Source organism: Mastomys coucha, unplaced genomic scaffold (assembly GCF_008632895.1).
Source record: "Mastomys coucha isolate ucsf_1 unplaced genomic scaffold, UCSF_Mcou_1 pScaffold3, whole genome shotgun sequence".
Taxonomy (NCBI): Eukaryota; Metazoa; Chordata; class Mammalia; order Rodentia; family Muridae; genus Mastomys; species Mastomys coucha.
The window spans coordinates 63,658,576-63,686,070 of record NW_022196909.1 but is presented as its reverse complement, the minus strand read 5'-3'; the positions used below and the strand labels follow the sequence as shown (position 1 = coordinate 63,686,070).

The 27,495-nt window shown below is 49.9% G+C and overlaps 1 protein-coding gene across 1 annotated transcript in view; it reads right to left on the bottom strand.

Moving 5' to 3' along the window:
* The window catches only part of Lrfn2 (leucine rich repeat and fibronectin type III domain containing 2), a 166,604-nt gene extending 144,362 nt beyond the window's left edge, over positions 1-22,242 (bottom strand). Inside the window, exon 1 of the mRNA XM_031347560.1 lies at positions 21,722-22,242. The gene's annotated coding sequence lies outside the window, so the exon portion shown is untranslated. The remainder of the gene's footprint in view (positions 1-21,721) is intronic.
* Positions 22,243-27,495: the final 5,253 nt, after the last annotated feature.

The window sequence follows — 27,495 nt, the reverse complement described above, 5'->3', positions numbered from 1 at the left end:
ATTCACAGGAACATCAGTAGAGTCAGATCCAAGGAGCTCTTGGGGGGTTCCCTTTGAGGTCTTCAGGCTGCCTGAGTCCTTGCTTCTTTCTCCTCATGGAGAGGAAGCACAGAAAGCCAGAGTTGCCAAGGTTTCCTGTCAATCTCCAGTCACATATCATGATGCAAAGACCTTATGGGGATCCGTGGTTTAGGGGTTTCCATTAGGCTGAACATCAGAACATCACCTGTTCCTTTTTAAAGCCTACTCTTTGCGTCTAAGCTGGTACTGCGCCAAAGCAAAGGCTGAGGTGGAAGCAACAGAGTCCCACATGGCAGCTTCCCCCTCTGGGCACAAGGCACCTGTCATGAGCCTGGAAGCATGTCACAAGCTGCCTCATCTCTCAGAACATCAAGAAACAAGAATAGAAATCAGGGAGCTACAATCCCCACATAATCTCCAACCTTGTCCTCAAAGCCTTCCCTGCCCTCACCATCCCTGTGGTTACCATGGACACCACCTGGCAGCTCATGCCCTCACCTGGTTACTCCAAAGACAGACACCATGTACCATGACCACATAGCAACCTCCACCATTAGTTATAGCTGCACCCACACGCAATACAGCTGTCCTTACTATCAATGCAGTCAGAAGCCAAAGCTTCTATTTCTTCCATTGGTGCACTTGTGCCCCACCCAAATCATCACCATAACAGCCACCTCATCATCAATACGATCAGGATACTGCCCTACACCATGACTAGGACAGCCATCTTCAACCTCCTGCAATCTGAATTCTATCCTGTACCAGGATAACAATAGCCATTTTTGTGCTGTAAGCAGAATCCCAGCCTATATTCTATTCTACTGTTAGTGAAATCAAAGCCTATGTGGTACACCATGACCACATCAGTCGCATGCTCCATCATACAGTTGGCATCCTATGCTACACCATGATTATCTGCTCCATCAATGCAATACAACCAACAGTATGTCATGACCACAGTGGTCATCTTCACCCCCAAACAAATGGAACAACTATATACCAATACATGGAGGTCACCTATATCACCAATGCCACGGAACAACACTATGCCATGACCCCAACAACCATCTCTACAACTCACAGGAACCTGTACCAAAGCATGACTACCACAGGCCTCTCCTCTCTAGGAAAACCTGTGTCTCACCCTAAACCTTGACAGCCATCTTTGCCATCAGTGTAACATAGTGGTTCCCTTCTTGTCATCCCACCTCTGCATGCATGGCTTGCTGATGGGACTGGACAGACCCATGTCAAAGTTCTGTCTGAGACAGAAACATATAAACTAACATTTATCTGTTCAAAGAGAAGTCTTAAGAAAACTGATCTGAGGTCTGTCATCTTCCTCCAATTCTAAGACAGAGCCTTAACCTGTAGTTGGAGGGAATACCACTCTTGCCATATGATCCAAAGAAAGAAAAACTTCCTCAGATTGTCCTCTGATATCCACACCCATTCCCTGGCATTCATGCTCTCCCACATGAATCTACATACATGTACACACAAATCAGATATGTGAAACATGTAACCTAAAAAATAATAGATGCACAGTAGTCTCCCACAATGACCTAACAGAAGGCTTGAAACTCAAGGCCAATCACCAAAATCCCCTCCGACATGACAAACCTTGGCATGGTGACTGTTGAAAAAATATACACTTTGAAAGAGGGCACAAACATCAGACTCATTTGCCATCCCAGGTACAATGACTGGTGGAGCTCCTCTTTCCACCCATTTTAAAGCTTAGCTATGAGCAGAGGGACAGAGAGGATAAGACAAGCTCCTAGGTAAGAAAGAGGGAAGAGAGAAGGCTATTGTGAACCACATCCTGATCCCTTGGCTTTATGAGGAAAGGAAGAGATGGTCTTCCATGGCCTTAGAAGGTTGAGAGGAAAACCAACATGGCGGTTCACCACCTGCTGCCCACTAACAGGATGCAGTGAGGATGTAGGGTCTTGCAATGTTTCCTTGGCTAAAAGAGGGAGCAGGAAGAAAGCTCCTTAATACAGCCCCTATAGGTTATACAATACAGATGTAAGGGACCACTTCCCTGTGAAAAAGTCCCTTCTCAAAGCTAGTTCAAATCTTCCTTCTTTTTATTTTTGTCATGAATCCCAGCTCCAGAGAAGAGGGACACATGGGAGAGGTAGATTCATACCCTGTACTAGTAGGCACAGTATGAGAACATGCATTCTGTGCCCCACCTGAGCAGATCTGGAGGGAGGACATACAGACATAATCAACTAATGCAGAGTTACTTTGGAGGTAGCAAGGCATTTCGGCAAGCATTCCATGGGACTTGATCTTGGGAGTGAATTCTTGATGATCTGTTGGAAATGCATAATGATGCAGCACTCCATGGTGCTGGAGATGGCTTGCTGAATAACAGTAGTGCCCAGATCAGTTCTGTGTGAGCTGCTAAAGGCTCACCTTGGCCCTCATCTCATCTGGGAACTCCATTCTCTCTCTTCACTTTCAGCTTCCTCTCCATTTTTATCCTCCTCAAGAATACGTTTCTGGCTTTTCTCATCAACCAAAGGGACTGTAGCTCAGATGGCAGAGCACTTGCCTAGTATGCATAAAGGCCCCAGGTTCAATCCCCAGCTCTACATAAACTTGGTGTGGTGGCATACTTCGGCTATCCCAGCCCTTGTGAAGTGGAGGCAGAAGGATAAAAAAGTCCAAGGTCACTCTTGCCGGTATACTGAGTCAGACGTCATCTTAGACTATAGGAGACCTTATTGTTAAAACAAATAATAGAAGCAATATCAACAGGCTAAGACTCCCACATCAGACATCTAAGTGTCAGTCAAACCTTAACCTTAGTCATGGTCTTGGCCTTGGGCTGAGGTGGCCTAGGCTTCTTAAGAGATCATTCTCCTCACCCTCTCCCCCTCTGCTATGACTCCACTCTGTGGTGAGGGTGCTCTCTCACCCTCCTCTCTGTGCCTGGGAAATGGGAGTTGGTCTGTGTTCATGAGCCTTGCAGCCTTTCTGTGCCAGGAAGTTCAGCAGTTCTTATCCATAGCAGCTGCCGTACCCTGCGAGTGAGAGGGCCAAGTGATTCTGAGCTTCTACCTCTACTCCCACAGACAAGAAACTGTCCTATTTTCATTTCTGCTGCTCTGATAAAAAAAAAAAAACTGACAAAAAGCATCTTAGAGGAGAAAAGAATCTATTTCAGCTTACCGTTCCAGGTTACAGCCCATCACAACACACGGCAGGAGCTTTAAGCACCAGACACATTCACAGTCTGGAGCAGAGAGCGATGAAGTTGCTTGTTTGCCTGTGCTCAGCTCTATTTCTACACTGATGCCAGTCAGGACCCCCTGCCCAGGGGATGGTGACACTCACAGTGGGCCCAGGCCTCCTGCTTTAGTTTACAACCCCCACACATCAACTCAATGTCAACAATCCTTCATGGAGACTAGTTTCCTAGCTGATTCTAGTTTGTGGCAAGCTTACAATTAAAGCTAACCATGGCATGAGCTCAGGGAGGTCAAATGGTGCCCAAAGTCACCCAGCAGGTAAGCAGCAGGGCCAGGTTGAACGTCCTGTCCACAGGATGCTTCAGTTATTGATCTCATCACTGGGATCAAATACTTGATAAGAAACTCCTAAGAGAGATGGAATTCATTTGACCCATGGTTTGAAGGGACAGTACTGCATAAAGGGTGCCTCAAGACTGGCAGCAGGGGCATGCCTGCAGCAGGGGTGTGCATGCACCCTGTTGGCTCACATCTGGAGAGATTAGGAAGCAGATACAGGATAGAAAATGGAGTTGGATGTGAATTTCAAAGCTACTAGGCCCCACCTCAGGAACTTCTCCAAAAGAGCACTGACTGCTGTTTAAGGGTTCAAACATGTGAGACTGTGGGAGGGTTTCTTATTGAACCACAGCAGGCTCCCTCCTAGGATTGGTAGAGCAGGTTTCAACAGAGAAGGCCAAGGCTGCTTTGTTACCAGCCACTCTGCCAGCCATAGGCAGTTCTGATTCACACACTTGGTGGTCAGGAACTGGGGTTCAGTGTATGTGAGCCACACCCAGGACTAGCTGACAGAGATTGGGATACTATACACATCAATGCTAAAACAGGTGTCTCCCGGATGAGGTCGTGGAAGCCGCAAACTGTACCTGTTTGGAGGCCAGGAGAGGTGGACCTACAAAAGGTTCTTAGATCTCAGCGTTTAGGAGAATGCGGTGAAGTCAGGAAAGAAAGTGGGTCTAGAAGGATCTCTGGGTTGATCACTCAAGCTCAAGGACCAGGGACCCTAAATGCATGTACTCTCACTCAGAAGTTTGGCTGGGACCCCAAAGGACATGGTCTTCCAGTGACCAGAACCTGAGATGAGTTTCTACCAGTTCAGAGTGACACTCTTTGAGTTTGGTTGTTTCTAGAAACAGTGGAAGCCAAGATTCATTCTACTCTCCCTGAACCAGCTTCGTCTGGAATTGCTGTCACTGCATAGAATACGTTTGGCACCCTGACCGCCTAGTGACTGTACCAGGAAGGCCCCATGTGCCATGCTAAACAGCTCATGCCAGTGAGATGCCAGTGGAGAGCAAAGGAGATTAAGTTTGGATGAACAAGATTGAGCTGCCAGAAGAAAACTGTTCTGTGCATTATGGAAGATGCTGTGAGTCCTTTTGTCTGACACAAACATTTACTCAGCCTGCTCTCCTGGCCATTGGCCCTGCCCCCACTCCCCATTCTCTCTCCCTCTAGGTCCCTCTTCTTCCAGCACATCTGTCTGGGTGCACTCTGTACTTGGGCTGGCCTTCCTAGGTCTGCTCCTCACACTGGCATCAGAGTCCTAGGAGATTTTAAAATGTGAACAGCCAAGGAGGACCCAGCATGATGAAGCTGGGACTCCCTAGGGAGCAGAACTTAGGCCCAGTGATGTTGAATGCTCATATGTGGTTCCAGTAGAACCGCAGCTCTCTCTTACCAACCTTACTCAGCTCCTTTCAAGATTCAGCTCCAGGTGTCTCAACCAATCATCAAATATTTATCGAGTCGGGCACTATTCTAAGCACTGGATATAAAAATAATAACAGTAGCTGATGTTTGTTGAGAACCTGCCATATACCAGACACTGTTTTAAGTGCTTTCCATATATTAACTCATTTATCCCAAACCACAGTTCTGTGGGAGGGACTAGGATCCTCCTTATCGAGCCCATGAAGAAGTGAGAAGCATTGAGAGTCAGGCAGAGTCTGAGTTTGCATTTATGTAGACTGGACCCCAGAGTTTGTGCTTGGCTACTTTCTACTCTCCTGGTCCCTTCCCTTCTGCCTTGCATGCCTTTCAGGATGCAGAGGGAGCAAATGCAGGGAATGCGCAAAGCACTACTGGGAGCTGCCCTGAGAGTACGAGAAAACCAACCTTCGATAGGAGTTGGCATCTGAACTGATACTCGAAGGATGGGGAGGAGGAAGAAGTCCAAGGAGAGGGCAGAGAAATGGAATTCCAGGCAGAGGGCCCAGGGAGCACAAAGGCACAGAGGTAGGAAAGAGAAAGATGCACAATATGCTCTAGGGAACATCCAAGGAGCACCAGGCCCTGGATGGAGGAGGGGGTGAGGGTGCAGAGCAGGTAAAGAAGCGGAAGGCCATCACCTGGGGGACCGAGTTTCTTCTGTCCGAGTGCTGCTTGGCACCTGGAATGGGGCACAATTCCTGTGTGCAGGAATTTGAGGGACAGGGACTCAGAGGCAGGGCTAACTAAGCAGGATATTGGTGTAGTGACTGACCTATAACACGGGGCTAAGACTGATCCACTTCCCCCTGAATTCCCTTCAGGTTTCTCAGCTCATATCTCCAGGCCCACCATAGTGCACAATAGATGATTTCTTATCCATCTCTCTGCCTCCCTACCAGTCCTGCAGCACCCTTAGGACAGACATCAAGTAGAAGTGACCTCTGTCTCCAGCAAGAAGCAATGTCAGGAACTCAACAAGAATCTCCCAACCACACATGAATATGATGGAGGGATGCTGAGCTGCAGAGCCTCTTCTACCCTAATCTGGAATGGACATCTTGCATGGACCATTCCACCCTCAGCAGAGTCCCCTTGTCCAGGACAGCTGAGCCTCCACTCTGTACTGCCCCCTACTGGGACAGCAGTGCTGAGCTGCAGATAAACCACAGAGCCCAAGGGATAGAGAGAGCCACGGTCTACCCCACTAGAAATAGCAGACTCCCTGGATTTCTGGCACTGCGGAGGATGTTTCCAATAGCACCAGTGCCCAATGTGTGGCGCAGTCACCACTTTCATCCAGCCTCTATCAGGGATCCTGGGGATAGGGTCAGCACCAGAGACTTGATGTAGAGAGCGCACCAGCTGGCCTGGAAGCCATGTGCTGCCTCGGGATCTCCAGCCACATTCAGAGGAAGGAAGAAAGCAGAAAAGAGGCTGCGAGGAGGACACAACCACATGCCAACTAGAGTCTGAGCAGAGCTGAGGTTCCTGGTGCTAGACTCTTGCCCTCAAATCTTTCTGTGGCACTTTTTGAAGGCTACAGAAAGCCAGAACGGGGTGACCCACTAGCTACTGGGCAGAGGGAGGTTCCAGCCCCACTCCTAGGACAGCTGCACCCCTCCCCTGGAATGGGGCATTCTGCCCACACATTTATAAAATATAAATTCTAATTTTTGAGAATTTCATATAATTGCTGTATTTGCCTTACTTCGACCCCTCCAACTCTTCTTACACACACACACACACACACACACACACACACACACACGAACACGCATACACACATAGCCGCATGCACACGCTCACATGTTTAGAGTTTAGAGTCACATTATTATTACCCATATGTACATATGTTTAGAGATAGACATGAGTTTAGAATGGAAAACTATTAAGGGGCTTGCTTTATCCTTAGAGAAAACAGATTCTCCCTCCTTTAGCAGCCACTGGCTGCCTACATTCTTTATTCAGGGGTGGGTCTTGTGACAATCACCCCAATCTATGTTGGCATGTTGGCTGGTGTTGTCTTGTTGAGATTTCATGAGTTGTAGCTATCCCCTCATGTCTAGAAGACAGCATCAACTCATGGTCCCCGTGGTCCCCTGGCTCCTACACTCTTTCCATCCCATTTTATGCCACATTCACTTCTGTATAGACTTGTGTTTCCTGTGTCCTGATTAGGCAGGCTACATCTCAAAGGGGCACACAGGGTCAAAGTCTGGCTCAGCTGTCTGATGGTGAGGGGCTTTCCTAGACCCTTTCTTGTCAGTTTCCTCACTATGTACCCTAACAACCGGGGACAGTAACAAAACCAGTCTCATAGAGGAGCCTAGGATCAGATGAGTCCCAAGGGAGGTGTGCTCAGAACAGGGCCCAGCACATGGCTGTGCTTACCCAGCATGGACACTGTGAGAGCTTCCTGGGTGAGCCTGGTGGAGCTAGGGCTGCTATCCACATTACAGCCCCCCTTGGTGTCTCAGTTCCTCTAACTGAGTTGGGGAGGACTGGTTCATACCTACGAATGACCCCAACACCACCATGTCCTGCTAAGGATTATGGGACTGTTTGGAAGTTAACAAGGGAAAGGTCTCTTCTGAGAGGGAGGCTGGACAGCAGAAGGGTCCATTAATCACCTTGACTGGAAGGCCGTGTGGGTTTTATGGATCCTAGGGCCCAGGCCACGCTTCTTAACATCATTCAGAATTTATAGACTCTTGTCACTGTCCCTTTAACTCTTTTATTTGGCTGCCCTAGAAGCGAGCCTGGCATGAACATTGTCTCTGCTGCCTGACCAGGGAAATGCAGCCGGTTCTGCTTTCGGCCCCAGCTGGGCTAGGATGCAGCCATGTCCGTTGAGAACCTGGTTTGGAGCCCACTGGGTTTCTATCATCAGCAGATGTGCAGCCAGCAGGAGGGCTGACATGCCTCCTCTCCCTGCTGAGGAGGAATCAGACAGTGACAACTCCATCAAATGAAATGACGAGCCAGTGTCCCCGCCTTGCCCATCTGGCCTGCCCTCTGTGGATCTGGCCCTGGGAAGACTGGGGCCTTACGCCTCAATAGATTGGGAGCAATGGGGCCTTGGCCCATTATCATGTGAGTCAACAGGAGCAGAAGCCCTGAAGAGACTGGGTCCTTGCTTCTCGCTTCCTTGCAAGCTGTGTGATTGTAGCAAAGATGCCTGACCTTTCTGAGCCTTGATTTTCTTCCTTTCCTGAAAGGGATAAACGTGCCCATCAACCCTGACTACCCAGTGCTGAAAGGAAGATATGCTGAATGAAGGAGCTGTGGCAGAGAGGTCTGGAGAATATGTCGCTGTGGTCAAGCTCAGGGACTCCAAGTACACTGCAGCCACTGATGACTCTGGGCTGTGACCTCACCTCTTTCTTACCATTTGGATAACACTGCCCAATTCAGAGCTATTAGGAGACAGAGGTACAACAGCGTCTCCTGAGCTTGCTTACCAGGGTTCCACAAACACAGGCACCAAGAGCGGTGATTTCGCCACAGGTGCCCAGAGGAGAAGGGCACAGTGACTGCCCTTGGGCACAAGGGGGCTTGTGGTGGTTTCTAGATGGACTACTGATTGCCATGTAGAAAAATCTGGAAACACCAAAGAGAGAGCACCTGGGTATGTCTGTGAGGGGGTTTCTAGACTGGCTTCATTGAGGTGAGAAAGCACACCACAAATAAATAACAAGCAATAAAACACACCCACAATAATGTATGTAGGTGGCACCCTTCCATGGGTTGGGTGTCCTAGAGTAAATAACAACAAGGGAGCTGAACGCCAGCCTCCCTCTGACCAGCTGCCTCACCTTCCCGCCATCGTGCCTTCCCCACCACAGTGGACCACATCCCCTCAAACCGTGAGCCACCACCACCCCTCCCTCCCGTGAGTCGCTTCCCAGACAAGTGAGAACAGTAACTGACAGCGCGGGTCCTGGCTCAGGTGCATGTCTGCTGTGCTACCCGGTGACTCTGCCCCTCCTGAATTTTAAAACTGAAAGTCTCAAGCTTCCAGGAATTCCCAATCCCAGCAGCCTGTGACAGCTCCTAGGACACTTAGTGCTCCTTGCAGCCTCAGTTTCCTCATCGGCACACCTGCTGTTTCCTTTGCAAAGGAAACATATGTGTGCAAATGATGGAACCAACCAGGGAGTGAGCACAAAACAGCACATTCCAGAACCTGGAGCCCCTGGAACCCTTCATCACATTCCAGAACCTGGAGCCTCTGGAACCCTTCACTTGTGCAATAGTCAGGACACCCTCGGGGCTCTTAGTACTGGCATTAATACCAGTTTACAAAAAGGGACACAGGCTCAATGAGAGAAATGCATAAGACCACCACTCTTAGACAGTGGGCTGAGGTTGGAGTCCAAGCTTCCAAGCAGTTGTAGCCATGTTCTTCTGGTCCCCAAATCCAGGGTATCAAGGTCCTGATGTCTTAGCCCATCTTAGACTCACAAGCTGGGACAACAGTGATTGAGAGTGTGGGTGTAGGATCCAAGCCCTGCCATCTTACTTGCTGTGATGTCAGGCAAACTAAGTCCTCATCTGTCAAACAGGCTGACAGGACCATCCCAGACAATCAGTGAGAGTACAACATTAGCAAGGCAAACCTACGGCAGGGTTAGAGAAGGATCTGTCAGTAATGTGCTTGCACTGTCGACAGGAGGACCTGCATTCTGTTCCTGCAACCAATGCTAATACAGAACAAAACAAATATGGCGGCACTTTTGTAATCCCAGTACCAGGGAGGCAGAGGCAGGTGGATCCCTGGAGCTCACTGGCCAGCCATTCTGGCCTACTTGGATTGCTCCAGGAAAACAAGAAAAGTTATTCAAAAACAAAGTAGTTGTCACCTGAGAAAAAAATGACAGTTGAAAGTTTCCTTTGGCCTACACACACACACACACACACACACACACACACACACACACACAGAGAGAGACACACACACACACATAGACACACAGACACACATATACACCCACACAGAAGGGGAGAGGAAGCGAAGGAGAAGGGGAGAGGGAGAAGGAGACTGGTAGGGTGGAGGGGAAGAGATAGAGAGAGCTTGTATTAGTGCAGTGCTGGGCTCACACAAAGTTCTGATAGCCAGAAACCACTATTACAGCCTCCTATAACCCAAGCATGACCTGGTCAGTCATTAGCCTCCCTGAACACTCATTTCTTCACGTTTAAATGTAGATGATATTATACTTCCTCTCTGTCGTGGGTTCCAGTGGAGATTAGCAAAGCCATGGGTACAGCTTTAGCACATAAAAGGGCTGCAAAAAGGAACAGGGGAGGATATGACATGTGTGCAATATAAGCATGCTACCTTAGGTAACAGGATACAATGGCGAGAACGCCCTGCAGTGGAAGCCAAATTGAGAGAGACAAGACAAAGACACAGCAACACAGAGAAAGGCAGAGAGAGAGAGGGAGAGAGAGAGACAGAGACAGAGACAGAGAGACAGAGACAGAGAGACAGAGAGACAGAGAGACAGAGACAGAGACAGAGACAGAGACAGAGAGACAGGACAGAGAGACAAAGAGATGGAGAGAGAGAGAGAGAGAGAGAGAGAGAGAGAATAAGGGCTAAAGAAAACGGGGTATCCATGTGGTACTGCAATTTAAAAAACAATATATAGTACATACTGTCCTGACTGCCTAGTGACAGAGCAGCCAGTGGCCTGGCCTGAGATAACTCACCTTCCCAAAGCTGGGCTAGCCACAGATATCCCAGCCGTCCTTGCTCTAACATGTGAGCCATAGCTCTCTCCCCATCGGGGCTTTATTCTGGGGAGCTGAATCTTCTACTCTAAGGCTTGAGATTTAGAAACAATGCTTGACATGGAGTCTCCAACAGGGCTCGGGGTCCGGGCTTCTGCCATGGGCCTCAGCTGCCATGGCCTAACTGTACAGTGTACAGAGAGTGGCTCAGCCTCATCATCTCTCCTCTCAGACTCTTGCTGATACCTACTCACAGCCCACACCACCACTCCTGCTCTCTCCGGTGCTCACACCCACACTCATCAGCATCCCCAGGCCCGCCCTGGACACTGATCTCGTGATTTCTCCCCGCCCCTCCCTGTTCCCACAGTTCTCTGAAACTCCAAGCCACAGCCATCCTGTTTCGGTTTGCTCTCCGCAGCTCTCCACCACCAAAGCAAGTTGGGGGAAGCGAGTGTTTACTTCATCTCACATTTCTGGGACAGCTCATCTCTAAGAGAAGTCAAGGCAGTGACTCAAAGCAGGAACTGGAAGAAGGGAGCAAAGCACAGAGACATGGAGGAGTGACATTGCTGGCTTGCTTTCCTGGCTTACTCAGTTTGTTTTCTTACACAACTCAAGACTACTTGCTCAGGGGTGGCACCACCCACAGTGGGCTAGGCCCTCCCACATCGATCATTAATCAAGACAATGTCCCCCACACATGCCCACAGGCCAGTCTAATGGAGACAGTTTCTCAAGTGAGATCCCATCTAACCAGATGACTCTTGTTTGAGTCAAATTGACAAAGCCACCTGGCACAGTCTACTCTGACAAGGGGTCCCCAGCCTTCTTCTGGGGGTGTAAGTACCACAGCCATTTCTTTGTTCTCAGTCATTTCCCAACTCCTTCACCTCAAAGCTCAGGAGTCCTTTGTGCCCACCAACGAGGGCAGCCCTGGGGAGGGCACAGATGTTACCACCCAGGACATGGGTCCACACAATGAGGAGGTGTCGTCAAAGGCCTCCTGTCTCCACAGTGGCTTCATGCCTTATCTGGACTTAGCCCCCACACACTCTTTTAGCCCCACACTCCACATTTAAACTCTCAGAGGACGAAGGCCACTCTCAACCTCCCGTGCTGGAGCACTCTACAGTTCCCAGAGGTTTGATGGATGTTCAGATCCGCCACAACACCCAACCTTTCAACATGCTATGCTATGTGGACACAGCCCCTCTGCAAGGATCTCCACCACCACACTAGACAGACTAGCCCAGACACGCAAGTAGAGCCAGGAGTGGGGGTGGGGTGGTGATAGGCTATCTCCCACACCAAAGCCACTGTGAACCTATACAGCACCCTCACCCCACGTCATCTGCTTCCACACCCCCACAACCCTTTCCTCAAACACACTGTAGTTGGATAGGATGATGGTGATGGTGATGGTGATGATGATGATGATGATGATGACACTAACCTCAGAAAAGAAGAATCCCTTGATAACTTCCTTCCCTCGATTTTCCTTCATGCTGCACAATCATTACAATGTATGCATGCTACAGCCCAGTAAGCAGGGTGGAAAAGATAAATCTAAGTCCATGGGAAATATAAATTACCCTAAAGCAATGTGTATTTTAAGGGGTGGTCACTGGAATAGAATAGTTTATAAGTGGGTGCATAGTGGTCCCTCTCCAAGCTTCAGAGAACTACTGTAACTGCAACTTCTGCCATGCCTGCCTCACAAGGTCCCTTCGTGCCAGACACTGATCCAAGTACATTTATTTAATCATGAAGATCTAAGAAGTAGACACTAGTATTGTTTCCATTTCAAAGATGCAGAAACCAAGGTGCAGACAGTAATGTGCTAAAATTTACCCAACCAGGCAAATAGAAGCCACCAGAAGCCCTTGCAATAGAGACCTAGAGTTACACATGCACATGTCCCCTAGGATGCCACACCCATGATTTTAGCGCTCAGATCCTTAATGACCTACCACATTCCTCTACACCATCCTCAGCATAGCCTAGACATTCTGAGGATAAGGAGCCTGCCTCATCTTACCAGATGAAGATGTCTCTGGTATAAGGGACCTGCCTGACCCTTGTGACCACTCTGTCTACAGACGTGGTCCCTGCCCGCAGTCACAGATTTGGATTCGTGCCTCTCTACATACAGGGCATTGCTCCCCTCCAGGAGTGAGTGTCTATATTTATCGTGTGCCTGGAAGCTATGACTCTGGAGAGAGCATCCAGGATTTACTCTAGGGTCTCCCTCCGTTCTCCTCAGTCCAATCCAGATGACGCAAGTACTCAAGCCATAGGGAAGATTAGATGGTTTCCTTAGGGTCAGCTATCCCTAAATTAAGACCATGACCCCAATCTCTTTAGCTCATTGATGTGTACTTGTGTAAAATGGTACGATGTCGGTCGGCTTAGAGTCAGGTTGGAGGGGGATCTGGGAAAGCAGCTTGAGAGTCTGTTTCTTAAGTTGTCTTTATACATGGCACATGATCTACGTCATGCTGCAGACTGTCATAATCATCATCAACATCTTCATCACCAACATCGTCATCACTCTCATATCTACTCCACCATCATTTTCATCATCCCATCGTCATAGCCAGCATTCCATTATCACTATCACCTTCACTTCACCACCACTGCTGTCTTCATCCTTGAAGCCATCATCATCATTCTATTGTCATTCACCTCCACCATCTTCACTCCACTATCATCGTCACCATTATTCCATCTTCATCATTTTCATCATCATCATCATCATCATCATCATAATCACCACCACCACCACCATCACCATTGCCTCAACTCCATCATTACCATCACCATCACCACCACCACCACCATCATCATCATCGCCTCTATTCCATCACCATCATCACCATCATCCTCATCACCAATATCACCTTCATATCACTACCACCATTATCATCACTACCAATCATCATCATTACAACCAAACCACGACTGCCACCACTATCACCTGCTCATCACCATCATCCCCACCACACTGTATCACCCCCTCCCAACCACCATTATCAGCTTTATACTACGCAGGCAATCAAAAGTGACTTTGGAGGAATCTCAACACACACACACACACACACACCACACACATGCACACACACACATGCACACCACACACACACGCATATCACACACACATGCATATGCATACACACACGCATACATACATGCACACACATGCACACACATGCATACCACACACATGCGCATATCACACACATGCATATGCATACACACACACGCATACACACATGCACACACATGCACACACACACACATACACACATGCACACACGTGCACACACATGCACACACACATACACATGCACACCACACATGTGCATATCACACATACATGCACATGCATACACACACACACACACACACACACGCATACACACACGCATACACACATGCACCCAAGCATGCAGATGAAGAACAGAATCAGAAACCAGCCAGCACTGAGGATCCCCAGAGGCCTAAGAGCCATGGAAACAGTTGGGTCACATGCAAGAAGCTAAGCCCGGTGGGCATTGAGTCTGAAAGGCAGCAAGAACTAGAGATGGCTGTCTGTGACATCGGGCCTCCTGAATGGCACATGGCAGACTTTCAGAAAGTCATCTGAACGGGAGAACACGTGACTATCAGCTCATGGGGAGCGTGGACAGAGGAGGTTGTGCTAGAAGGCCATGCCCCAGTCAGGCTACCTGCAGTCTTTCTCCACCTCAGAATAAACCAAATGATACCTTGCTCCCAGGATACAGGGAAGAAGAGAGTCATGTTCTCAAGAGGGAGGACAGAGCCTGGTGCAGTGGCTCACAGTTATAATCCCAGCACACTGGGAGAGCGCAATGGAGTCGAAAGGATTTCCCTGAGCTCAAGGCTAGCCTGGGCTACAAGAATAAGGTTCTGTCTCAAAACAAAATGAAATGAAGTAAAGGAACTTGGTTGTGTGGGTTGAGGCTGGGAGACCATGCAAAGCTCTGCTGAGGAGCAGAGTCTGATGGGTAATGATGAGAATACTTGCCCCACCTGAGAAGGAGCTCAATCCTCCCTTCTCTCCACATTAGTTAGAGGTGGTGAGGACCAAACACCAGGAAGAAAGAGCAGCCACCAACCAGTCTGCTAGGAACATGTGTCCTGAAACACAAGGAAGAGATCTCCAGGACCAGATCTACCACCCAACGAGATCTCCCTGGACCCCAGTTTCCCATCAATAGCCCAGGAATAGGATTTAAGCTTCCTGCTTCCCTCCAAGCTCTACAGAGCAGCAAATCCTATGGTCCTATTCAGTGACAGGATAAATCCATGTGCCTATGTGAACTCTGATGCCTGCTGGACCTCCTGCAACTTGTCTGTATCTCTCGTCCATCTTCATCCATCCTCTGGTGTGAGCTTGGGATTGTGGGAACTACAAAGATGTTCTTTGTCTGCTGGGTGGTGTTCTAAGACAGAAGAAGTGTAAGAGTGTCCTTCTGTGTGCAGGGGTGTATATAGGCTAGTGTGTGGGAAGATGTGTCTTGTGTGCATGTAGGTTGTGCACTTCCATGCATACACACTCCCAATGTAGGAGTGTGTCCGTGTGTGCCTGGGCATGCAGGTGTGAGTTCTGCACACCTGTAGGTGGATGTATGTGAATGTGAGGCTGTGGCTGTGTGCAGTCAACAAGGAAAGAGATGCCTGCCTTCAGCTGCAGCCCTGGATTTGAGTCCTTTAAGGGGAACCCAGCCAGGGTAGGGCACCAAGCCAAGAGAAGCCTTTGACCAGTGCTGTCTGGCAGAGGATGAGGAAGAGGTCACAGGTCCTCGGCTCCATCACTCGGGCGCTGAAATAGGTCAGCAGAGGTACCTCTGCTCCATAAACTTGTAATTCCAGAGATCACTGGTTTGAGCAGATGGGGTGTGGTGGCTCAGGACTTTAATCTCTGTGAGTTCAAGGCCAGCCTGATTAACAGTGAGAGTTCAGGAACAGTCAGATAGTGACACCCTGTCTTAAAAACAAGCCGGTGGAAAAAGATAACTGATCTGATTCAGGAGGGTCTTAGGGGGTCTTAGGAGAGCAGCCAGACCCCATTCTGAAGATGAAGAAAAGAAGGTAGAGAGAGGAACGTCTCAGTTACCTCAGCACGTGCCCAGCAGGACTAACAGGGAGCTCACTCAGGGCTTTACTGACTTCAGAGAATACGCCATAACCAGCCCTCCTGGCCTAACTCTAGGGAGGACCTTTAGCCTTTCTCCCCAGTGACCTCAGGGCACCTCCCACTTCCCTTCCTGCTGCCCCCAGAGCTCTCGGAATGCTGTAGATGCTTCTCTCCAGAGGGATTGTGGTAAGGGCCTCCTTTGTTCATCTAGCTCTCCAAGGCTTCTCCAGCATGCGGGCCTTGACTTTAGCCCTTCCTGGCTTTTAGAGGTCTACGGAAGTTTTGGAGGTTGGACATGCTTTTACCATCGTCACCTGTAACTCACCTGTAGTTCAACTCACCTTGGGACTTTTATTAGAGATATGATATGCTCTGTGCATTGTCTGAGGAAGGCCTGGCCCCACTAGTTGCTTTGCTGTGTTTACCGGGGCAGCTAGGAATGGGAGAGACTCCAAAGTCAGATTCATTAGGTCTCAACTCACTGTTGCGGTGACCTACGGCCATTCACACTCCACCCACCGGACCTGTACTACTGCAGATGTGCCCAGGTTCCCACATCTCTACCCCTCTCTCATCAAGTTCCAGACTGAGCCTTGATCACTCCCTCAGTTTCTACCAACAGTGCAGGTGGCCAAGGGACCATGTCTGTTACACAGGTTGGGGACCAGAGCATGCCACAATGCTGCCTTATTTACAGCAAGAACCTCCCCAGGGTAGATACCTCTATTCCCCAGCCCTTAGCAGCAACTGAATATGGTGGGTAGAACACTGTGGGGTCTGGAGAATACGAATAGGAAGTATATCCCAGACAAGAGAGAGAAATCAAGGAGATGCTGCATTTTCAGAGTGTGGGATAGTCCACACTAGCCTTAACCTCAGTACATCGTTGCCAATGACTTTGAACTTCTGATCTTTCCACCTCCACTTCTGAGTGCTGAGTGAGAGTACTATGCAACCAAATCTGGCTTCTGGGGTCCTAGAGATCACACCTGGGAACACAGATGCTGGGCAAGCATCCTACCAGCTGAGCTACATCTCCAGTCCTTCTTGGGACTTTTATTAGAGATATGATCTAAGGCAAGAAGGAGAGGCTGCCCTCTGGGAGCAGGGAAAGGGAAACAAGGTCTAGAAGTGAACTGCAGAGGGAAAAGGGACTCAGAAAGATGCCCAGGTCTCTGTTCCTGCCGTTGGGCACTACTCCCATGGGTGGGTATGAATGGCTATAGGATGCCAAGTAAATGCTCTGAGCCCTCCTGTCCTGGGCTGTCACTGTGAATCCAGGACAGTCATTAACAGGATGAGGCCTGCTGCAGACAATCCCACAGAGGGGTGAGATATAGGTACTTGGGTTTGTTCCTCATTCTCTGACTCAGTTTACCATCTGTGTCCTCATGTTTGTTGGGTCCCTGGTGCTCTTGGCTGATGGGGGGGGGGGATATGCCAGACAGCAGACCCAGGTCTATCTAAATCTGCGATGGTTCATTTCTGTGGCTCAGAATCCAGGCTACAGCCTTGGGTCTCTTCTGCAGAACTCTAATACTGTCCTCTGTTCCATCTCCCTTTACCAGGCAAGGAGATGGGATAGCGCAAACACAGACCCACAGAGCACAGCTTGGGCAGCGCAGGGTGCTGCTGAAACTATTCTGCGCATTTGCCTTCAAGACTGCAAAGAGCCTGGTGACAGGTTTGTTCTTACCTCTGACCTCTGTCTTCTGAAGTCATCCTCTGATTGCTCACAAACAAGCCTTGTGTTCTAGGGCAGAGCATCCTGGCCACCTCCCATCTCCATTTGAGGTGCTACCCAGGGAATCGGTGGGCAATGAGAGAGGTTTGGTGCCTCGGAAGCTACATGGGTCCCTATCTCAGGGTTGGGGTCGTCAGGAACCAGGAATCTGTCTCTAGCATCTGCCGGCTCTTCCTGTCCCTGGATCTCTGAATCCACGTCCTCTGCTTCTGTCTGTGAGCCCTAAGACATGCAGACTCAGCGGAGACAATATCGCCCCCAAGAGGGGAAACAACTTCTTGGTGGAGAGGCAATACTGATGAAATAAACAACCCCCTCCCCTTCCCATCTATAAACCATGGTCTGTGCCTAGTGTAGAAGAGGAAATGATGCATCTGCAGGGTTTAAATCCTGTGGGACAAATGGCTAGGAAAAAGTTTCTGCAAAGTGTCCTTCCAAGAGTAACAATGAAAGAAGACAGAGAAGTATTAGCCCAAGGGCCACACCCTCTGCCACCCTTACGTCCCTCTTCAGTGGCTGCCACCTGATATACATGCTGGTGTGTGTCCCTTCCTTCCCAGCTGTCTGCTCAAGATCCTGTGCACATCACGGACCATGTGGCTCTCCTCAGCAACCTTGACTGCTCTGTCCCCAGAAGGCACAGTGCCCACTGCCGGGCCCAATGCCTGATGGGAAGGGCAGACCCACACAAATCTGGTCCAGAGAAACACACCAGCAAAGTCCCAAGCCTGGGTCTTTTTGGCCTTTTGCTGACATAGGCTCCAACTCTTTGAGTTCTAGCATCATTAGCCTCTGTCCACATTACATATGAGGTAGAGGAAGGATCTCTAAATGATGCTGGATGCTCACCCCATTATTTTCCTCAGGCATCCTACTCACCTCTCTGAACTATCCTGACTGTCCAGTGTCTGTTTCTAGGCATGTGGCCTGATTCATAGCCAGGGCAGGGCTGAGCCAGATGGGGGCTTTAGAATGTATTCTTTCAAGATACCCCATGCCCAGCACTCCTTAGACCAAAGCACATGGAGATCCTGAACTACATAACACAGCTCTGCATCAAAGGGGGTGGGGAATGTCAGATGTGGTGGCAAACACCTGTAATACAAGGTAGGCATCTGTGAGGTAAGGGTGGAGTGAGAGACAGAGTGTAGAAGAGACATCAGCGACTGGAGGAGGGAGGGTTTAGGTTTCACACTCAAGCCTCAGGCAGGGAACGGTAAGAAATTAAACTTGTAAAGCACACGAGAACTTGACTTCTCTAGAAGGTAGCCATGCCTAGAAGACCCCCAAAGCATACAGAGAGAGGGCGAAGCCCGGGCCCCAGAGGTCAGACTGGTGGCCTTAAATCAACTTCTAAAGTTTTTTTGGAGAGCACCCGTAGGAACAGGAGAGCAGAGGCACAGTTCTTCATCCCCCGTGTCTCCAGTGGCCTCTGCCTGCCTCTCTACTTTCCCCATGGATGGAGTAGTTCTTGGGATCTGAGAGAGGATATGGAGCCTGCCAGGAAAACATGGGTCAGCACACATTTGCCGGATGCACATGACTATGTCATTTCATGGGGTGACACTATGGGTCTCAAGTGATTAACAAGAATATGGCAAAATCAGAATTTGAATGTGGCCTAACTAAATTTAATTTTTATCCCAGGATGTGACAAAGGGACCATAAAAACCCACTTCCACTACCTTTGCCTGAAGACATCCATAAGATCCTTTACTCAGAGTCTGGCTCAGTGGTGTGTGTGTGTGTGTGTGTGTGTGTGTGTGTGTGTGTGTGTCTACCCTATGGTCAGTCATTGTGGTCCTCCTTGTCTCAGGACAGGGGGCTTTTGAAAGCAATTCAAATTCCAGCATCAACGCTTAATTGTCCCTGAGTTGACACCCCACCCCACCCCCTAGGCTGAGAGCTCAGAAGTTTCTACACACACCAAAAACAACAACAAAAAGAAAAGCAACATAAAAGAACAAACTTGCTCCACCCTTCAGGCTGGCAGTTGGAAGCCAGAAGCCCTGAGTCCTTGATTTTACTTTGATGCAGGATCCAGGATAAGAAAATAGGCTCTTTGGAGCCAAGTCAGGGCCACAGGGTCTTAGAGCATCCCCACCTCCTGTCTGCATCCCTTATTCCCTTCCTTCATCTTCCTATTCTCCTCGGCCTGGCCTTTTCCATGCTCTATGCTCACCCTCCCCAGATGCTCACATTTCTAGGCCTTGGGGAAAAGCCCATACTTCAAAGAAAGATACCGGATCACAGCCTCCTTCCAACCATGACAGACCCTGTCCTGTACTGGGAGCTGTCCCTGGGAGCTGGTCTCTGGAGGAGCATCACCAGAAACTGCACCAGAAGTGATCAGTTGGCTGCTTGTGTTCCAGGGATGAGGGCAGAAGACTAGGCATTACCTTCAGGGCAGGAATGAGACCACAGCTGGATGGCTAGGAAGGGGGCTTGCAGCAGAGCACAGGAGGGAGGAGAGAGAAGGGCCACACATCTCTGCACCCCCTGCCAACAGCAGAGGGACAGGATGCACCACAGTCCATGGGGGTGGGGGAGCAGCGCTGGGTCAGGGAAGCTCAACACTTTAAGCACAGGTCTTCCAGGCCCAACCGTTTCCCCATTTCTGCCTCTCACAGGTTCCCTAAACCAGCCGCACAACCCTCCTGGCTGCATGGCTTGCTATTTACAACTCCATCTGAACCCAGGGCATGGTACAAAAGCCCAGTTTATTTGCTTACATTCACCAGCCTCCCTGGTGCTCAAGAACTAGTTCCCATCAGGCCCCCGCCCAACACAACAGCCCACCTCTACTGTGAAGCCTGAAACTCCACAGCCTGGAGGTACCTGGTTACTTTCTCCCTTAGCTGGGTTTCTACCCAGCTCTATCCCCAGGGGTCAGATCTCTCAAGCCACAGACACAGACACACAGACACAGACACACACACACACACACACACACACACACACACACACACAGAGACACACACACACACAGCTTTAACCAGGACAGAAGGCTCACATCTATAGCCAATGCTTGCAGCTCCAGCTTGGAGGACAAGCTCTGACAGCCCCTCTCCCTGCAGGTGTCTGTCTGTCTGCAGCTGGTTTTGAGTGCACTTGGCTTGAGTCGTGCTCAGTTCCTCTGCAGGCTCTGCCTGATTCCTGCTCTCTCTCTCTCCCTCTCCCTCTCCCTCTCTCTCTCTCTCTCTCTCTCTCTCTCTCTCTCTCTCTCTCTCTCTCTCTCTCTCTCTCTCTCTCTCTCTTGCTCTCTAGCTCTCTCTAGCTCTTGCTGTCTGGACTCCTTTCCCTGGAACCCCACGCTTCTGTCCTTTGTGGGGAAGATGGGGAGCAAGGCACTACCCTCTTCCTGGGAGCTGTCTGCCGGTCTTGGTCAATTCTTGCTCAGGCCAGCCTTCGAAGCAGGGCAGGGCTGGATCAGAGATAGGACTACCAGCACGGGCATGGCTAAGGCCGGCTTACATACTGCTTTATCATGACATTCTCAGCAAGCCGAGTGAGCACACACAGTCCTCCCGATGTCGGCTGGACCTGCCTGAGACCAGGATAGGGTCCCTGCAACCATGCCTCCCTCCCCTCCTCCACGGCACTCCATCAACCCCCGCTTGTCTCCACCCCACCCGTCCAGGAACCAAGCTCCTGAAGACCCCAGAACAGTCACCCAGACCTCAGCACCATCCTAGCCGGGCCTGGCATGTGTTAAGGTGCAACAGCATGGTCTGGCGGCAAAGTTCTGCATTCAAGGATTGCGTTTGTAGGAGACTGGGGTGTCTTCCTCCAGCTTCCAAGCCTCATCCGGACCGGACTGAAGCCTCACCAGGACCCGCTCTCCTCCCTCCCCATCAGTTTCTCCCTTCCCCCCACACTATCAAAACACAATATAGAAGGAAGGATGAAATGGATAAGGCGTCCACACGAGTATGAGAATCTAGGATGGAGGAAGTCCGCAAGTGAGGCAGGAAGAGAGGCAAAGTTCCCCTGTTCCCCGAGGTGCGCACATCCCTGCGCCCATCTCCCGTGGATACCCAGCATCACTAAGATGCAGCAGCGACAGACACTCACCTGGGCAAGGAGGCATCTACCCGCGGCGGGGAGGCTCCAAGGCCGGCTCCGCAGGGCGCCCGGGCTCCTTGGCTCGGCCACGCATCCTTCCTGGCCCAAGATAGGCTCACTCTAAGCGCTCCAGCTGCAGCGATCCAGCGAAGGCAGGCAGATGGTGGCCTCGGACCATCCACGCGGGGAGAGCCCTGAGCAGCTTATTCAGTTATATCCATGGCATTTAGCAAGAAGGGGCGGGAGGGGGAGTACAACTTGTGCTCTTCTCTTCCAGATTTAAAAAAAAATATAAGGGGGAAAAAGGATAAAGAAGATAATCCCTTCTAGGAAGATGAGGGTAGGATTTTCCCTGTTGAAGAAGCCCCCGGCTTCCCCAGAGACCTGCAGCCTCTTGGAATGTGGGATGTCTTCAAGTTCAGACCAGTCTCCTCTGTGTGTGTGTGTGTGTGTGTGTGTGTGTGTGTGTGTGTGTGCGTGTGTATCAGAGGGAGCAAAGCACTCACACCCACAGGCACACACACAAATACACTCCCCCGCACTCCCCGCATGCACACCACTGCCCCCCCCACGCGTGCGCGCACAAGCTCTCTCTCTCTCTCTCTCTCTCTCTCTCTCTCTCTCTCTCTCTCTCTCTCTCTCTCTCTCTCTCTCTCTCTCTCTCTCTCTCTCTCTCACACACACACACACACACACACACACGCAAAGATCACACGAACGAATCTGGGAGAGTACTGTGCGGGTTGTGCAGGCAGCTGCGGCCAGCGGTGCAGGCAGCCTTAGAGACCCAAGGCGACCCAGGACTCGGAGGCAGAGAGAAGCGTACAGTCCCCGCCGGCCTCTCCGGCACTGCAGCCCCCAGTGGCCGCCTGCGGAGCTGCAGTAGCTCCGGACCCCAGCGCCTGCTTCAGCCGGGATCCACACCCGGAGGATCCTCGGTTCGGCAACGTTGGTTCGGGCTGAATGGGCTGCAACTGCAGCCCAGCAGGGCCGCGAGCCCCGGGAACCCCGAAGACTCCCTCGATCCGCCGCGCAGTGACAAGACAGCTCCTGCGCACCGCGATCCCCACGGCCGGGTCGAGTCCGTGCTGCCGCCTCTCGTGCAGAGTACGCCTTGCACACAGCCACCAGCCCGCCGCCTGCCGGAGGAAAATCCGACCGCGTTGGCCTGGGGCTGCGGGTGGGGGTGGCGATGGGAGGATCGCGCCCACCCAGCCCTGAAGCCAGCTAAGATCCCTCACTCTGGCCAGGGACCGAACCAGTGCTGGAGGTATGCACACACAAGCACACACAACAGACTTTCCCAGAACATTTCAAGACTGTCTAGGTGAATGGAAGCTCTTGTTTGACAGCCCAGCCGACCATCCTCCTCCACCCACCCACCCCACGTGACATAGTAAGACTCCGAGTTCTAGATTAAAGCGGAATGTCTAAGGCACGTGGTAGGTAGCAGAGTAATCACTCTGGGCTGGCTGTAGGCTTAGAATCACCAAGCTGGTGCCGCAGAGACTTGGTGGTCTTTGGCTCTCGATGGCCAGTTCCTGGGGAAGGTAAGTCTGGGGTCTGAAGTGCCAGGGTATATTTCCCTTTGGAGATCATGAACTGGGGAGTCCCGTTGTTGGTCCAGTTGTGAAAACCAAGGGCAAAGAGCGTGCCTCAATTCATGTCTGCTCTCACTTGTTCCGTGCACCTGTCCCAGATACCCACAGGGAGGCACATGTGTCATGTGGATGTGTCTCTGTGGTCCAGCTTCGCTCAGCTAGACAGGGCCGTGTGGAAGAACCTATCTCTTGCCTATCTGGGTACCCCAGCTGGGTACATACTTACTGAGGTGCGCCAGGGAGGTCTCCATCAGGGCACCCTCCCCGGGTGCACCCAAGGAAACTGTCAGGTTGGCATGCCACAAAGACCCTTGATGACAAACTCTTCTCTGTAAAGATTCTAGGAAGCCTGAAAGAAAGGAGGTATGGTTAGGATGCAGTTCAAGATGTAAGGCGTGAGCTGGCCCTGGGAAGGGGGAAACTGACTCCAGGAAGCAGGAGCAGGGATAGAGGAAGGGAAGGAGAGAGAGGCGTGAAGCACTGCACCCGGGAGAATGTGAAGACAGGAAGAGGAAAGGGGTAGGAGATGGCCAGCTGCTGAGAACAGTACTCTCTGGTTACCTGGGTTCTGCATAGTGTCACAATGAAGAAATAAATTACTATAACGAACACAATGATTTTAAATGTGAGACTAAATAGAATAATTTTTAAGGTGGATAGAGTGGCGAGAGGGCATGCAACCTGAGGTATTGTCTGAATTCTCTTGAAGGGGAAGGAAGGGTTGAAGACTGGACCACTCTAACTGGGCTCATCCATGAAAAGATGGGACTGGAAGAGCAAGGTTAGGAACAGGACAGTATAGCACAGAAACAGAGCTGCGTCGAGAAAAGGAGAGATATTAGAAAGCTGTAACGGAGGGAAATAATAAAGGGAGAATGCTGGGTGGGGGACAGGGCGCAGCTAAGACCTCGGTCCTGGAAGGAAGAAAGATTTCCCAGCTCACAGATGCCAGCACAGCTACTCTAAAAGAGACAGAACCTGGATCCTGAGTAACTTAGAGGATAGCTCTATAGGGATTGCCTCAGCGTGAACTGAGTTTGGGGACTGGACTTAGATGCTCTAGGAGTTCACTGTGGTTTTAAGAGGAGTGATAAACACAGCAAGTCTCTTCCCCTTACAGGGGTTGAATGTGTCTAAGACGTTTCCAGCTGGAAGAATCTCTGAGCATCCTTGGAAGATGGGTGAGGCCCTGTATGTATGTAGGGAAATCAAGAGATAGCTTACTCTGCAGCCACCTCTGTCCATGGGCCAGCTGAAGGTTTCTTGGATCATTGGGCAAGCCTAGAAGGTTATGTAAGAGTAGCTGCCTGGCTACAGACCACAGAGGTTAGCCAAGGGTAACTAAGGCTCATTCATTCTATGTATGTGGGATTGGGAGAAGGCTGCACATACGCCATATATTAATAGATTCCTCTCTATGCCCATTCTTCTGAATGCATGTGTTGAAACTTCAGTCTTCTGTTTTCCTGGTCCTTTGCTCTGGCTGGATGCCCCTGACCTGGAATCACTCTGCTAAGTATATTAATGTATTTTCAGGTTCTTTGTACTTATTGTTTTCAAAGCTAAGATACTGAGATGCAGATCCATAAATGACTGCCCAGAGAATGCCCACTGGACAGACACTTTTAGATACATATGAGCATTCTTCTACATTTTTGGGTTGTGGAGGGCGGGTTGTGCTACATGCTAGGCTTTAAGACTGCTCTCCACTCTTTAGTAAGACTCCAAACCCATTGTGGAGAAAGGTCAGGCTGGTTCCTACTCAGCAGCCACTGCTCTCCAGGGATGCCTCACTCACTTGTCCTCATGTCTGATCTCTTGACTTTCTGGTTGGGCTGGAAGCACACTTCTCTCATCTTGTGCTAACTTTTCCTAGGACAACACAAACATCTGCTCATCCCAGATGAACATAGATGACAGAAAGAAGCAGTTTCACCAAAGGCCAACGCCATGAGACCAGTGACTTCATGAGCTTCTTCAGACAGCGTGAGCCACATCTCTGAAAAGTCATGGATGATGAACTCATGACAGCTGTGCTGTAGAGCAGCCTCTTCAATTAATCGTCTACTTCCTGTATACTCGGGCATCTCCGGCAAACCACTTGCAGGTGACAGGTGACAGGTGACCAAGGAGGAACAGTAGCTAGTGACTTTCTCCTCTTACATCTACCAGGGTATGTCAAGGGTTCTTTTATTAGAGTATAAACTTGGCTATCTCTGCATTGATCTGTTTGAGGTACCGGGCAAAGTTAGTATCTACTCCAAGACAGAATCCTGTCATGCCTGGGATAGTGTCATACAACAGTTGGAATACTATGGGCCTTGTGGCTGGCTCTCCTCACACTTGCTAAGTATCTCATGGGATGCTGCAGTAGGAGAGGGAGGGCTTAAGCAGTTAGACACTAACAGGTTTGGAAGACACTGGGATGAGCCTCCCTACCCCAGTAGTCACAAGTGCATGAACCCTAGGAAGAGCGGACTCTGCAGAACTTTAAATGCTGATTCAAATAAAATCCTTTTTCTGAACCAGGAAGAAGTAATGACATCCAAGCTCTTGAACTGACTAAAGGATCCCTAATAGGTGACTATCTAAATGTGGCTCCAGAAGCACAAAACCTTATGATTTTACTGCACACCAGGGTATTTCCTGATCAAAAACAAGGATCTTCCATGGTCCCCTCCTGCAAGAGTCAATCCAAACTGACCGGTCAATTACAGAAAAGTGAAACAGGAGAAGCTGCTTCATTACAGAGACATTAGAAATGCTATAAAGCCCACCTAAAGAATAGATGAACACGGTAGCCCAGTATCTATGTTCACCCTGAGAGTATACTTGTCTTTACTCTGAACAATCTCTATCTTCTATGCGGCACACCACATTTGTCTGAATTCTTTCAAAGGAGATCATAAGGACCAGGAAGCCAAAGGAGGGGCATAGCAAAATCACAATGGCAAATGTTGAAAAGGCTCTTAGCTGAAAGAGAAGATGGGCTTGGGTCTTGATGGTTCATGAAGGGATGTCAGGACATAGGACAGAAGAGTTCCCCTATTTGTTATGTTCCCTGAGTATGAAAAAGAGAGGAGGTTGGCTTAAAATGCAGTAAGGGGTTCAGGTTAGCTAGGAGGACAGATGCTCAGGGCTATGGAATCATAGAGAGGAAGACTGTCAAGCCTTGAGTATGCTCTGTAAAGGAGCAGTGATGTCTAGAATCCCAGAAGCTGTGGGTGCTGCTGTAGGTCTCCCTCAGTTCACAGGTCTGAAAAATAATTATGGGCCAGGGGAGCAATAGGGATGCTGGTACACAGGCGTTGGTGAGATGGCTCAGTCAGTAAGGTGTTTATGAAAACTCCAGTTCAACCCACAGTATCCAAATTTAAAAATCTAGGCATGATGGCACATGCTTGTAGTCCCAGCACTGGGGAGGTGGATGTGGGTGGATCCCTGGGGTTCACTGGCCACCTAAACCAGGCTACTTGGAGAGTTCCAAACCAATGATAGACTCTGTCTGGAGGAGGAGGAAGGAAGAAAGGAAGGAAGAAAGGAAGGGAGAAAGAAAGGAAGGAAGGAGGGAGGGAAGGAAGAGTGGACAGCTCCTGAAGAATGATACCAAGGTAGTCCTCTGATCTCTGCATACATAGGCACACACATCATGTACAACCGCATATACATGTACACCCCCACACAGGGATGTTGGATCACAGTTACACACTCCTCTGGGGTCTCTCTCCACAGTCCATGGACTGAGTGTTGGATTCTTGTCCTTCATTTTTAGCATCCCATTCAGGAAGCAAACCCAGCTTATCTCACACATCGGTAAGAATGAGTACAGGTGGCTATAAGAGCTGAGGCCCAGCCCCTACGTTTTCGGATGCAGGCAAAGCCCTTCCTATTCTCTCAGTATCTTTTATCCTTCTTCCTTTCCTGACTGTATAGTAAGGAGCCACCAAAGTAAACTCTGATTAGCATGCATATGTATTCCTCAATTCCATAACAGAGTGACTAACACCACCTCCAGCCATTAGCCTGAGTTTGTTTTCTAAATCCAGTTTGCTTTTCATCTTGCAGCTCTGTGTTTACCTCTCCCTCCACCTAGATCCCAGCGGTCTCCCTCTGCTGCTTCTGTCCCGGTCCTGGATCTGAGCTAACAGAAGCTCTGAAGCATCATGAGAAGGTAGCAGACAC